The sequence below is a fragment of the Hirundo rustica genome, chromosome 20 (assembly GCF_015227805.2).
Source record: "Hirundo rustica isolate bHirRus1 chromosome 20, bHirRus1.pri.v3, whole genome shotgun sequence".
NCBI lineage: Eukaryota > Metazoa > Chordata > Aves > Passeriformes > Hirundinidae > Hirundo > Hirundo rustica.
In genome coordinates, this window is record NC_053469.1 from 1,954,659 (window position 1) to 1,970,522 (window position 15,864).

The following is a 15,864-nucleotide window of genomic DNA, read 5'->3' on the forward strand; positions in this document are numbered from 1 at the left end:
CGCTCTGCCAAGCCAGGGCTGCTGCTAGGCTGGCGTTGGAAAAGCTCCTGCAAAGGGGCTGAAGGACGAGTCCCAGCTTGGCTGGACTCGGAGGGTAAATGACACCAGAGTCTCTCCACAGAGCCCGGATCAGCTGACAGCCAGATCGCAGCGCTGCGAGTCGGGTCACCTTCACTCTGTTCCTTGGGTCTGCCACTACCTCCTTGAGACCTCCCGTAATTCACAACTGCTCCCCGTGCCTCAAACTTCTGTGACAGTGGCACTGAAATACATCTTATCTCACAGGAAAGGAGCTGAAACCTCCCAGCTTTTCATGCTTTGAACTTCTTGGATAAATGATACAATACAAGGGCTGAGGAAGAAGACACCACCACCTGGCTGAGGAATAAAAATTTCATTTCCTCTGAAGACATGTCCACAAAATAACAGAAAAAATATATCAAAATGCAACTGTAAACCAAGCAGTGCCTCCAAAAGGTAAATTCATATTGCTGTTACAATAATCCTGAAATAATTCTTCAAATCTAGTTTTCAGGATCAATTTTGCCTCGAACCCACAACTCAAACTCTTTCCTCCATACTCCAGCTAAGGCATTAAAACATACCTCACTTCAAAAGAATGCTTTTCACAGAATCCAAGGCAAGAATGGCTCTAAACACCTAGAGCAGCCCGAGTGCATTTCGGGGTTGCCGTGGCTGGTGCCAGAGCACCGAGGCAGGCAGGGGTTGCTATTTCGAGCCCTGGGTAACGCTCCTGCCTCAGCAGCTCCCCCTTCCCAGAGCAAGGAAGCGGCTCCGGAGCTCCCCGCTGCCGCCGGGGGCTCCGGGCTGTGGGCGGACACATGAATGGCTGGCTGAAGGCAGCAAAACACGGAGCTCTGCCTGGAGGAATTAACAGCAGCCTGACAGGACTCTGCGGTAATTGTGCCTTGCAAACCCATTTTAACACTGCTCCTGAGGGCTAGGCCATATTAATAGAAGAAAGACTCATTTCCATCTATTTGTTTTAAGTATAGCACAGTCTATAGCCCCTGTTAAATACCGTTCTGAGATCTCTGCCCCGGGGGAAATTACAGTGCAGCAAAGCCTTATTCTCCCCCCTCGCACCCTACGCTCCCGATGTTCTTTACAACTTCAATACTTCTCCCACTCACTGACAAAACAAAAAAACCTCCCTCTTTCCACCTTCCCCACAGAAACACCTACTCGGTGACTGCAGGCACATGGCACAGCCTGTCAGCAGTGCTCCACCTGCTCTGGGTCATGTCCATGGGCCAGGAGCAGCGGCTGATGGAAAAACGTGTCTTAACTTCTGACTGAGACATTGCATCCCTCCAGGCTGTCAAAAATGGGTACGGAAGGGATTTGGAAACCCTTTGGGGGTGAGGAGGTCTGAGCAGGTCTCATCTGCCTGTTCTGTACCTCAGGATTTGGGGATATACAAACAGGCTATGACTCACTGACTCCTCGATCACAAGGGACTAAAAATGCCTGGAGAATCAGGACTGTCGACGTAAAGGAACCCATAGTTCTGCAAGGAACATCTGAGTCAAGACAAATTATATACAGAGAAACAATTTGTATTCTGCCATTAGACGGATGCTGCATATACATAATAGAGACAATTTAGAGCCAGAAAAGAATAAACACCTGTGAAATCTTTCCTTGTGGAGGGTCAGAAATAATCCAGGAATGCTACAGAATAGCTAAGATCAAGAAATCAAGATAGGAAAGTGAAAAGCAATAGTTATTTAGACCTCAATGATTTTTTGAGACAACCAATTTGATTTTAATGACATCCAAATGATTTGCTAATCTCTAGTTACAGACCCAGTAAAAATTAATTCTTAATGTGTAAGTCAGAATGATGTCAATATTTTGGCTAAGACTCTTCACAATTCCTAACAATTGAGCAACTGTCATACCTTCTTTGTCTGAGCTCAGTTCATGCAGTGAGGCAAAGGAGCTCATGGCATAATTGTGAAAAACAAGGGACAGTTGGAAGACCAGGGCTTTGATCACTTGGGATTTTAATTGCTCAGGCACTGAAAGGAAAACTGCAGAAGTGAAGAGGGAAATGATTTTCAGACAAATGGCTGGATGGTCAGAGGCTGTGCTAGACCAAATCCTAGGAAATGAGCCAAGCACACTGAACTAATGAGCATGGAAAGAGAAGTCCAGTGAGCACGTTCTCTGCAATACCCATGAGGTTAAGTGGAACACAAAATGGAGAGTTTTGGAAAGCTGACTCTTCAAGGAAGGAATTTAGAAATTGTTGGATGGCAACGGAAATTAAATGTCTTCTGTTACTGTCTAATCAGAGAATCTCTGCATTCCCCTCAATAGCTGGTTTGGAGACAGAAGAACTTCTATCTAATTGCCTAATGGCTGGATGATGATTGCTTCAGCATCTTTTACGTCCCAGGCTCCAGTCGTGCTCAATATGTCAGACTTTACATGGAGGAATTCAGAGCTGCTAGTTCCTAACTCCTATGTCTTTTCCTAACAGATGGAATCATCACTCACATTGGCATTTATTTTACACCGTAACATGAAATTGTAAACAAGAAAGATGACCCTTGCTTCTGGTTTGCTGTAAAGCTTGGGGCAAATCACCTCATATCTCTTTTATCAGCCACTTTGATCAGCACTGAATCTTTATCATGAAGTAATTGTTTATTTCCAGATTAAGCAATACTGTCTACGTTTGCAGTGTACATGTGGTGATATAACTGGTCTTGGATTTATTTCAGGGGAAAGGGTTTCCTTTGTAGGTCTGTTTGGACCAGGTTTCTTGATGCCATGTATAGTAGCAACAGAACACAGCCAGCAGAGTCTATAAAAAGCCTGTTTCCTGTTCTACCAGGTGCCTAAAGATCTAGAGGAAAAAAAGTAAGTAGAAATACTGAATAAACAAGTGCAGCCAAGAGACATTGTGAGAACAACACTCCATTCTTCAAAATAAAATCCCATTCACCCAGAAGATAACCCATCATCCTCAGCAGTATCCCACTATGGGAGAAACCCAAGTTGGACTTGTTGATCTTAAAGGTCTTTTCCACCCTCAGTGACTCCAGGATCCTGTGATTCAACAAGGAGACATGAGAGCCCTTGAGGCTGGCTCTCTACAGGAGGGAGTGAGGGCAGTTTCAGCCGCTTTTCCCTGGGAGCAGAGTGGGCTCCGTTCCTTGGCGGCGGCTGGGGGCGGCTGTTGGGAGCAGAGCAAAGGCGCAGCGGGATGCCCCAGCTGCTGCCACCACCCAGCCCTTCCCAGAACACAAATTCCCATGTAGGAGGGAGCAATCAATGCCTGCGGGTTGAAAAGCCAGAGAGGCACAAACCTGCTTAACAAAACCCTTTGCCAAGGTTACCGCGGGTGTTGTCAAAGCCTCCTCTTTTGTGAGGGCTGAATAACAATTCATGCCCAGTAACCAGCTTCAGTTTCTTTGGCTTTACCTGGCACGTTTTCAAAGTCACTGCTCATGGCTCGGGCTGTTCTCATTGAGATGCAGCTTATCTTGCCCTGGACAGCAAGTGCAGGGATCATCCGACTCCAAAAGTTCAGCCAAAGCCCTTTTGTGCTGCTTTGCTGCTTGAGCTGAACTACAGCTCTTAGAAATGTGCTTGAATATGTCACAGGCACAAATGGAAATGATGCAGCCTTGGTAACTTCATACTGGGGGGGAAGAATCTCCCCAAGAGATTCTTCCCAGTTTAACCATTTCATTTAGAGAGGTCAAATATTACCGGGATCTTCAGGAGGCCCCAGTTGCAGAGCAACTCCAGCTGTGAAGATTCTATCTGTGCAAATGCTCCTGCTACTAAGTCAGCAGGCTTTTATCTTGATTTTCAGAAGAAGGTGATGCTCTAATCACACATCTGAGGTGGCAACTTTTCATCCAGAACTCAGCAAAGCTCCACCACAGAGAAAAAGCATATGCAAAAAAAAAGGTGTAATGATTAAATGGAGTGTGAAGAACTGCAAGATCAATGTTGGAGAAAGAGTCAATGTGAAAGACATTTCCCAGGATATCAGTGCAAGGACTGGCTCCTGTCACACCTTCCCTCAGTGCTCTGTGCTGTGAACCATTAGGAGTTTGGTGTATCAGAATGTTCTCTGGTGGAAGAACAGTTCTGTGTCTGATATGTGCCCAAAACACAGCACTTCTTGAACTCCCTTTGCCTTCAGAAGCCATTTGCTGAACAGACTGAGCCTTTTATCTCTATTTACATCTCTGCCACAAACTACTAAATCTTGTAATCATTAACAAACAAAATTCTAAAGAAAAGAAAACAACAAAATGCTTCAGAGTTACAGGTTCCATAGTAATTATAGAAAATACAGCTACTGCTATGAAAGGAGCACACATTAAATATTCTGCTGTGAAAAATACCAGCAATCAAATGTAGCCAATATTTTAAAGACCCCAAAACTTGATAACAACATCAGGACATTCTTTCAGGGTCACTAGAATATAACATTGCCTCCTGCTACTGTAAACTTCAGACTGAGGAAATTGTCTTTGGGCTTCTTTAGTAAAACCCTAGTGGCAGTTTAATGCAGGAAAATAAAACTAAACTGAGTTCTGGGCAGAAATAACAAAAGGTCTGCGACACCCAGAGTTCTGTGCCCAATTTACCGAGCTGTCTGCTGAGATTCGATCCGAGCTGACTCTACAGATTCCTCACTATGTTCCTGCAGTTGTCTCCTAGAAACAGGAGCAAGAAGCATTTGCTGTTTTCTCAGCTCTTTTGAAAAACTGCAAAGCTTATTTCACATTCCGGATACCCAGGGGTCAGTGTGTGTTGCCTCAGCAGATGGACAGCCTTGGAGAGTGCATTTCTCTTTGCTGCCATGTTATGGAAATGAGATACAACAGCAACAGGTGTAACATCAATGTATCATTAATAAAAACTCCAGTGAAAGTACCCATAGGAAGTGCAATTCAGAGAAATACTCATATAAACATTCGGATACTTAACCAGGATCCTGAGGATATCCAAACATCGGGTCAATATCTTACAAGTATAGACTGCATTGAAATTTACTCATCCTTCCTTCTTGCACCAAGCTAAATTCATAGTGAAGGGAGCTCTGAATGGATCTTACTGCACAGCAACATGGGGGGAAATCACATGCAGACTCTTGAAACATGGACAGAAACCCCACTTGATGTTTCTGTGAAGGTCCAGGCTAAAAGAAATACAATCCAAATAAACTACAAAATCCCCAACACTGTCTGCTGAAAAAGTAGCCCTGGTGAAGCATTTCTAAATCTTTTTGTATATCGAATATCATCTTTTCTTCCCTCTTCCAGGTATGACCAGTGTCATACTCAGTGTAAACGAGGGAAAAAACTGACATGCAGATCCTCTAAAATGTCAGTGTCCATGGAGCACTAGATTATTCCCATACACCCACAGTTACAGTATAGAAATGCTGGACTCCTTTCCATTTGCGAGTTGTCTCCAGAAATACATGGAATTTAGAAAGAAGAAAAAATTCCAGATAGTGTTTAGGCATGTAAACAAAGCTGCTGCATTAAAACATAGTGTGAGCCCTCAAAAGCTCTGAGCCTTCTCCTTCCTTTTCTTCATTTATTGTTTCCTGTCTTTCCCTCCTTCCCTCCCTTTCAGTTTAGAGATTCAGCCAATTGTTGTCCTTCCAGATCAAGCAGCCTCTTCATTTCACTGGCTTTTCGAGGCTAAATTACTCCATATGGGCTCCTGCATTATGTGAAACTCCCATTGCAAAATGCAAAGGTTTTGAGCTAACTTTTGTTTGTTGTTGTCACTTGGAAAGTGTAACCCAAGAAAAATGATGGCTTAGTTTTTCTTAGGGTTTCTAATCTGTTTCTGGGGTGTTTTTTTGTATGGTTTTTTTTTTTTTGTTTTGTTTTTTTTTTTGGTTTTTTTTTTTTAAAAAAAAAAAAAAAAAAAAAAAAGCTTATAATGTCTCTTCTTGGGATATTACTGTCAGTCTTCCTTTTTGTTGGCCAGTAACTTCTGGTTTCACATTCACTTTTTCAATATTCTCCCTTGCTTTAGGCAGAATAAAAGTATGAGAACACAGTCTCTGATCTTAGTCAATTAGCTCTGCCTGAGCCAAGCCCTCAGAAACAGATCGAAATACCTGACAGAGAAACCAGTTTTAACCCAGTTTCCATAGAATTGTTGAGATATTGGTGTGGGTGTGAAGTAGTTCCAGCAAATCTCATTTCAGACTTGGCTAGAAAATCCAAAACTTCACTGAAATCAACAGGAAGAGGAAATACAAGGTGAAAAGACAGAAAAAAAATGCTCATCTTGGCATCTTTGGGAGGTTCAGACCTGCTATTCATTATGCTGATGAACAAAAAACCCTGACTAATCAATCATCTACCCTGTACTTCCTTTCCTGACTCCTATGATACTTCTCCAGTTAGTCCATATGACTTATCCTTTGTCTTTCCTACAGAGTATTTTGGGATTTTAGAAATTATTCAGGAATTCCATCCTCTTGATTCATCCTTCCACCACAAACCAGCCCTCAGGTGAGGGATGCTTCTCCCATTTACCCTGAAATACTTCTTAGCTCAGCACAGATGAAGGTCAAATCGAATTAACATTTACTTACAGCATTTCAGGCAATGCAGCTACAAAGACAACAAATGAAAGAAAAATGTTTTCGTCTACTTAAACCCAAATTAGATATACAAGTTCCTCTCTCTGTGTATGCAGGTGATTGATACAGTTGGATTTCCACATCCAGGCATTCTGTCTCTGCTTACTCTACCCAAATTCATCATTCCAGACCCCCTTTTCCTGGTGGAACACGCTGCGTTTTATAACTGATCTTCCTGTACATCTCATCTCCTCTAGAAACTCCAGTAAGGTGTGTACAGCTTCTTCGTCTTTTCGTTAACTTACTCATTTTCTGTATCAAGTCTGACTTGCTGCAGTGTGTAACTGCTTCAGACTCAGCTGCTGACGCTGTTTACTGTTCAGATGTGTGTGTCCCCCTCTCTTTGGGCAATATTAGCATCTCCACACTCTCCAATCTTCCAGCATTGTTCTAACTGAAATTATTAGAATGGTTGGAAGAATTAAAAGTACTCTTTTTTCCCCCCTCCTTTTTACCAGCCTACTTTTATCTGATTTAGCTGTGTCCTCGTTTGCCTTCTTATTCTGACAAGGAGATACAACAAATTTCTATAATCAGTTCCCATCACTTGATAGAATAATTTTAGTGTCAGATGAAACTGGCTTTGCCTGATGCTCAGAAAATCCTTTCAGGCTGCACAGACTATGAGATCCCCTCTTGGGCTTCTCTTCTGCTGCAGGTTTTTATCATCAGCACAAAATCCTCCCCGTGTCCAATGCTGCAGCCACAAGGGGCATGTCAGTAAAACACATCTGTCCCAGGATCCTGTAAAGAGCTCCTCAGACGCCGGAGCCGGGGCTTCAAAGCTCTTTGAGCTCCTGTATCAAGCACCAATTTAATTTCCCTTTCTTCATCAATTCTTCATTCTCTCGTGATGTCTTGGCAACATTTTGTTCCCGTTCAACATTCATCATTAGCTTCTTTTTTTCTCTTACTTCCTTTTATATTCCTTTCCCTCCCATCTGCTAATTTAAAAGGAAATTGCCTGGTATTCAGCATTATCAGCCAATCTGTTTATTGTGCTCTTGTTCCAGTGAAGACCATTTCTCACACACTGAGCTGCTCTGCTTCACCCCCTACCCACTGTTATTATCCTCAAAGCCAGTATTTTTTTCCATATGCCACCTGGAGAGCTAAGTCTCCCTCCAGAGGTACACAGCTCCCCAAAATTCGGTCTCTCTTTTTAGAATTAGGACGTAGAAACAAAGATCCATGGGGAAGAAGCGAGTTTCCCAGACACAGGCTTTGTCTCCCTCCCATGCAGACCCAGCACAGGGGGCACGCTGGCACTCACGGAAAGGAGAGGTCCTGGCACCATTCTGGCTACTGGAGGAGCAGCATTCCCACCCACACACCCCACACCAGCCAGGGGAGACCACCTCCAGGGGATCAAGCTTTTCCTTGAGAGACAGCTTCTCATAGTCCCAAATCCTTCCCTCCCACCACATCAGCCCAGCTGTTCCCAGCAGTCCCTCCTGGAAGCACCTAAATCATTTCTGTTCCACACCGCTGGTTTTGCCAATCCTGCCTTGCTCAATATGGCACAGTTCGTGATTTCATTACTGACAATAACTCTGAATTTGACCTTGTGCTCCAAGCCTTGAAGATAAAAGATGAATACAAAGTCTCCTTTGATCCTGATCACAGTGGCTAATGTTAAGAGTAAAATGTTCAAACAGTCTGTGATAGCAGCAACATGAGGGTTTTGCTTACCCAGGGCCAGCAAGTGGAATGGCTGCTGAAAGCCAGTGGGAAATAGCTCACAGGAAAGGCTTCATTAAATCTCCAGATGCCACAATTCTCCTCTCAGGGTCTACTGAAATACTTTACAGAGCCCCCTTCACAGGAGGTTGACATTGTGAGTGACGGTCCTATTGAACTATTTAAAATACCAATATAAACAAAAACATGCATCTGTTTCTATAGAGATGAGATCAGCTGACAAACATGATCTCCACTATAAAACATCAGATGTGAATTTACAAAGTGATCAGATCTTTTCAAATTCATCATTAACTTGGCTTTCAATAGAGGAGTTTGGAATACATGAGAGAACTGAGATTCCACCTTATCAAATACTATAGTCTGTATTTCAGGTAGATGTTATGAAATATCTGTGTGGATCTGAGCAGAGATTTGACATCTCCTCTCTGCCCTCAAGCTGGTCCATGCTGAGTGAGGTATTCCAGCACATCTGTAATTTTAAGCAAGTGAGCAAACAAACCTGCTTCAAAGTTGAAGCATTTTACTTAACTGGTACTTTAATAAAAGTAAGTCAAAGTCAGCGAAAGCCACACAATCTCAAAATAGCTAAGACTAACCTCTCTGGGGGTAATTAGGAAAAAATATTAATATATATATATTTAACTCATGAAATTAAAAATAAACCCTCAAAAACATCTAACTTTTGTATGATTTTGTTACTAATTATACAAATCTTTAAGCGCTGAAATAAGTGGATTCTTGTGTGACGGAAAAGTAGATCAGAATAATTTTACTGAATATTGGAGCTTGACTCCTTACCAACTGCAGAAGGTATCATGCTGCTGTATTGTATGTTGCTTAGCAATATAACGTGAGAAGCAGCACCACAGTCCTTGACAGCACCATTGTCCATTGAAATGCTTGTGAAATATTACCTGGGTTATATAAAGGTAGCACACAGTCACAGAAAATAGCGCAAAGTTTCCAAAAGCACAAAGAAGGCTGGAAAGAAAAGGCATTGCTATTCCAATGGCAAAAAGGTCTCCCTGGATGATCTTTCACTATCTGAATACAGGCAGCATAAATTAAACATGGAGAAATCATACCTGTGAAGTGTCCCTGCATCTGTCCTTATCAATGATAGACTGCAGAGCATCTCTTCCCTCGCAGTGGAACAGCTGAGGCCAGGGATGTGCCAGTGCCTCTGCATTTCTGCATCTCTGTCTCTGTCTCAGAGACATTGCTCGTTGCTCCTTGTCTTGTGCCTTCACTCCGGCTGAGCAGAATATGGGCAAAAGGAGAAGCAGCAAGCCAAGATGGATTTGTTCTGCAAACAGATGACATGATAGGGCCTTATCAGTTAGATAAATGTGAATATTCACTTCTGGAGGCCTCCCAGCACCCCAGGGTCCCAGGCACACCTCCCATACCCCCAGCACCCCAGGGTCCCAGGCACACCTCCCATACTCCCAGCACCCCAGGGTCCCAGGCACACCTCCCATACTCCCAGCACCCCAGGGTCCCAGGCACACCTCCCATACTCCCAGCACCCCAGGGTCACAGGCACACCTCCCATACTCCCAGCACCCCAGGGTCACAGGCACACCACTGGCACTCCCACGTTTGCTTTCACTCCAGGCCCTTTAGCTGAGCTTTGTGTAATTCTGAAATGCCACATGGCTGAGCTGGAGTGGCAGTGCCATGAAAAACTCCAGGGGTAATGGATTGCTCTGAACTGCTGCAGCAGGAGGTCACAAACCCAAACCCACACACAGAACTGTGTCACCAGCAGACTGAGCCTGAACTCGGGACCTTGCAGTTCACAGCACAATCACTGGATCCACCAAGTGCTGTCAGCTGAGCAAGCATCAGGCTCATATTCTTACTTGGTCATACAGAACAAACCTCACATTATGATGGTTCATAAAGACACAGTAGCATATCTGCATCTTAGTAAAAAAATATTGAATGGACATGACAGATCCTAGGGGCCTTTCCAAGGAACAATTCAATATTCCCTTTTATAGTATTTGGCACACCACAGAGTTTATTCAGCTTGAATTAACTAATGGATTTGAGCATTCTCTTTAACAAAGAGAAAAGATGTTGAGTTGCACTGACTGACTGCAGAGTTACAGAATGCTTCATACAATCTCACAAACTGATTTACCACAGAATCTGTGCTGGCTTTTCTCTAAAATATGCTCCATATTTTAAAACGAGAATTTCTAAAATGCGTTTAGAGCATTTATTTTTGGTTTTAGATGTATTATAAATAAATACGGGAAGTTATTTGCCTTTATAAAAAAGTGAGGATGGACAAAGTAAAAGATGCTGTGCTGTTGAATGAAAGCAAAGAAGAGAAGCAAAGGTTTCAGGTGGGCCATACCCTTCCAACATGCCCACAAACCCCACTGCATGAAGACATGGAGCATGGCTCGAGAAGAGGATCCAATTCCTTCCCACAGAGCACGACCTCACTCTAGTACAAGAGCAGCACTAGTGAGACTTAACCTGTAATAAACCTCACTCTTTTTACCCAAGAGAAATATGATTTTGATGTCAAGGATCGAGGTGACACTCAAGGAGTATCATTTGCATTTGATACGTAAGACCCATTCTCATAAATCAACATGAAGTGAGCAGTTTAAGCAGGAAGGGCACTTAAGCTGAAAGTAATTATGTTTGTCTCCATATGAAAACAGACGTGTTTGTTACAGAGACCTTCCTGAGCTCACAGCTACTCCTTGTAGCAAACTGTGCAGCCTACTCATGCTGTTAAGGACACAAGTCCTCCTTCATGATGCAGAATTCTGAGGGGAACTGGAGCAAGCCCCTTAGAAAAAGCTGTTCCCCATATGTGTCCAAGAAGGCAGCATTTTCTCCCTGGAAAAGAATGCAAGAGAACTTACACAGGTCCCAAATAATCATTGGGTGGTGATCCCAAAACTATGATAGTTTGAATAGGGACTGCAGAACAATATATGGGTCATCAGAAATATCCTATTTTCATAACAGCCTTCATTTGGCCTTTGAATCATTTCATACTTCTTTGAATTCCTTAATTTGCCTTCTTTAACTTAGCTTTCTGCCACATATTCTTGGTGTTTCAGCCTTGATTTCCTTTCACCCAACCTGAAATGAAGATCTATTCTGTGCCTCTAATGGATTTCCTGGTTAAACATAAGTAAATGCATCATTCAGCCAGAAGGTTTTTCAGAGTGCAGCCTTACAATAGATTAAAAGCAGTTAGCTTTTACCAATACAGGCCCCTTTTTGGATCTGGTGCTTCAGAGATGATCTGTAGAGACAGACTTCTGCCTTTATTCCTTAATTTCATCCTGAGGAAAGGTTTTTCAAATTCACTTAAACTCAAGTTGCTCTAGTTTTTTTTTTACTTTAATTTACAGTTGAGAACCAGCAAAGGTGGCTGGCATGATACAACTGTGCTCTGTCTCGCTCTCTGCACAAATAATTTTAGCAGGAGAATAAATAACAGCCCTGTTTTCATAGTCAATTGCTCAGAATAACTTTCAAAGTCTGCCCTTAAGTTTCTGACCTTCCTGAGCATGCTGGAAGCACCCAGAAGTGGGGAACAGTTTCAGTTGAAGGGTGAAGAGCAAACCCATTCCTGGCTTCCTCACAGCTGAGCCTTTCAGTATCAATCAGCATCATTTACTTGGCTTGTCCGTTCAAGGCCACAAACCCATCTGATATCCATCCCTGCGTCTCCTTCTGACTGAGCAAAGCCTTGGGACTGATTCCCGCTGGCCAGAGGGTGGAAAACACCCCTGACCAACAGCTGGGGGCTGCATCTCTCTCCAGGGTAAAAGTTCAGCAGTGCCCATGCGGGGTGAGGGTCCTCAGCGCCGAGAGGACTTTCCTCTCATGCTCTGTTCCCTAAAAGCGGCTGCACAGCAACCCTGGGGTGACAGAGTGGCACCCACGTGTGTTCCAAAGGCTCCTCAGCTGCACAACCACCTTTACTGCACAGATGACCAGCAATAAGTGCAACTCAGAGACAACAGTCCACCTAAATCCTGGCCATGGAGACACGAGGGAACAGCTCCTCCCAAAAGACCCGGCAGCTGAAGTACAGCAATGATGGGAACAGCTCTGCCGGCCTCAGCCTGGGATTTGGGGCAATGGAAATGGGTGCATGAAGCCCTTTTAACTGGGATTATCTGAAGAAACCAGCTTGTGCACCAGCGCTCGTCGCGCATTTTGGTGCCGCCTTTGTTTCCCCATAGCAAAGTCTGAAACTCCCTCTTGTGGGGGATTCGGGAAGATCCCTTCTGAACAGAAACACCACAGCGAGAAATGAATCGCGATTACATCTTCATTTCCTCCCATACTCCGTCCCCTGACCATTCCGAAACGGGTTGATTTCAACACCAGACAAGACAGAGCCTTGAGCAGCCTGATTTGACCTCAGAGCTAACCTGTCTGAACAGGAGGCAGGAAAAAGAAGCACGGAAGCAAATTAGGAACCTTCTGCTACTCTATTTCATTAGTTCCAAACACGGTTGACATCAGGTGTAGAAGATTTTAGGCAAATTACTTCAGGAAACACGGAAATGTACTTCACTGTACTAATTCCCAAGACGAAGAGAGGTTAAGGATGAAATAAACAAATATACAGGATTGGGTTGAAGTATCTTTACAGCCTCTTCTGTTTGTACCCCAAAGAAGCACAAACTGCAATCCCACAAACTGCTAAATTACCATTTTGATTCACCACAGCCTAATTTTAAAAATACTAACGTAGTTCTGAGCATCAATACTTACAAACCAGATAAACAATACATCTCCACAATGTTTTACATCCACAGGTCTCAAAGCACTTTGCAAACTCAGAGGAGCACTACAGATCCTCAGAGGTTACAATTGTTTGCTGAGAGCTATGAGCTCAGGCAAGTGCCTAGATCTTGGGCTTCGTTGTGGAGCTCAAATCATCCCAAGAAAGTTCATCTCAGTCGCTTTGGGCTCAACATAATGAACATTTTATGAGATGGCAGAGATGGAGACAGAAGATACAAAAGCAAAATAGAATTTACCACTCAGGAAATGTTCCCATTCAGAGCCTGTATACAAGAATAAGCTCAAGGAAAAAAAAAAGGAGTATTTGAGTCTTTTCCTACAACAACACTTTATAACATCACGAACAAGGTATCAAGGCCATGGCAGTCCAAATGCTATCCCAGTACAGCTGTACCCCTTTGTTGCTTATATCTTTAACTGAAGTCAACTTCTCGTCCTTGAATTTATTTTTAACAACCAGCAGTCATTTCAGCTGAGGTACAGGGCACTGTGAGCGCACACTTACATATTCAGTGTGAGTGACTGAAGGAAGAAGACATCCAAATCCTTCCAGATTGTATCCCATTCATAAATTAAATGCAGACCTCATCCTCTGAAGTTATGTAATACAAACTGGGATGGTAATTATGCTGAGTGTTTCCTCTGGCACAGCCAGGTTTTGCAGCTTCCTCACCTTGCTCTGCTCTGCAGTTTCTGGATCGTGCCCTGACCTTCTGTTCTGCTGCACTCCCACTGACAAACCTTCCACAGCAACTGAGTCACCGAGTCCTGCTCCAGTGCAAATATTCTGCACTTCAATTCCTACACCCTGCTCCTAAAACTGTCTGTTTGTCCTTTCAGCCACATCAGGTATTGCATTATGCCTGCCTTGGGTTCCCTTCACTGATGCATTTTCTCACTCCCCAAAGGAACAGTGTATTTTTCCTACTGTTTAGGGGTTTCTCCCTTCTACTTCCAATATCCAACAGAAGATCACTGCCTCTTCTTGGTTTGTACAATAATTGGAATACTGATTTTCACATGAGTATTTGAATTCATTAAATTTCTTCAAGGGAATTTCTCTCCATGTTTTCCATAATGTAAAGACTGGGAAGCTTCCCCTTACAGAGTTCTGATAATCCCAAACACTTATGGGTATTTACACGGGCTGCAGATGTCCCCTCTTCTTCAAACTCTCATTCTTGTAAGAGCACACTTAAATTACTTGAACTTTAAGACAGGTTTAAACTATGCACTGACATAGATCGTATTTCTATTCTTTTTTAATTGCAAGCAAGAAAATAATTTCTCATTACCAAAAAGTTATGATTGCACTCAAGAGCAACAGAAATGGGAAGAAATCTCCATAATGACAAATTATATTTAAAATCAACATGGAAATCCAGAGATGGGGTGTGTTGTGCACAGGGAAAATTCTTTGCTCAGCAGAGCCAAAATCTTTTTTACTGCAGAGGTTGTTGCACTATAATAGAGAACATTTGGCTTGAAGCTGATTGAAAAGGTGGGTTTACAATTTGGTATTAAAGGACAATCAGTGACTGGAGAACACAATGAGCAAGACAACGCCTGATATGAAATGCTACTTGTCAAGCTTGACATTTTATGTCTCTATTTATATCAGTCTCAAGGAGATGGAGTTTGCTGGCAGTAAATCCCAGCCATTAAAGCAGGATAGAACCTGCTGGAAAAGTTTGTGGCTCAATTTAATTGGGCTATATTTATCATTAGCATTACAGTCTTTAACATCTAACCTACTGACATTCTTTTTCTCCTTCAAGCCTTTGTAACTTCTCTAGTGCCATAAAGTCTTGTAAAGGTTTTTTTGTTGTTGTAAATTAAGAGGGGGAAAGAATGGAAACATTCAGTCATGCCCCACAGCTACCTAGGCCTAGGTAGAAATTTTAATCTGTGCATAACAGTAATAGTTTCTCATTTTTATGTTTCCCTGAAATCGCAGTAGAAGCAAATGCTAAGCCTAATGTCCCCACCAGCAGTGAGGCTCATTAGGTACAAGTTGCACCATTTCACTAGGAAAAATAATATATTTCTCTGTGATTTATGAAAGCAAAAACTCAGCCAAGTGCTCAGGTCTCTCCCCAGTTGTGTTACAGCTCAAAAAATTTGCGAAGGGACATTTAAAACACATTTCAAAACAATTTGTCTGAGTGTACATCTTGTTTACAAGAACAAACTACTGAAGCCGAGTAATAAAACTTGGAGAAATGCATTTTATAGTGGAAACACTGGCACGGCTTTAATTACTTCTGTGTAACTGGCATCTCTGTGGACAGACTGTTCAGGCACTTCCATTGTGTTTTAAACCTACATGAAAAAGTCAAAGGACAAATCCATACAGCAAGAAATAGAAACATTAATCCCTTCCAAATGTGAGATGACTTTAGCTGAGAAAGTTTGCAAGCCATTAAGACACAGTCCTGCGGATGAAAGGAGAGGCAAGCAGAGGGATTTCCCCCATTGTCCGTGTTGATTCCAGTCTAACCAGAGTCACAGGGAGCTCTACAACAACTTAATAAGGAACGAGACCTCAAGTCTATCACAAATTGAGCAAAAACAGTAATTTAAGAAATCAATTGCAAGCTTTGAAGGAAATGCATCTTCAGCTGCTGTGTGAGGAGGCACATTCACATCACTGCCCCCTCCCCGGAGACAGCAGCAAACAGAACACGAACAGGTGG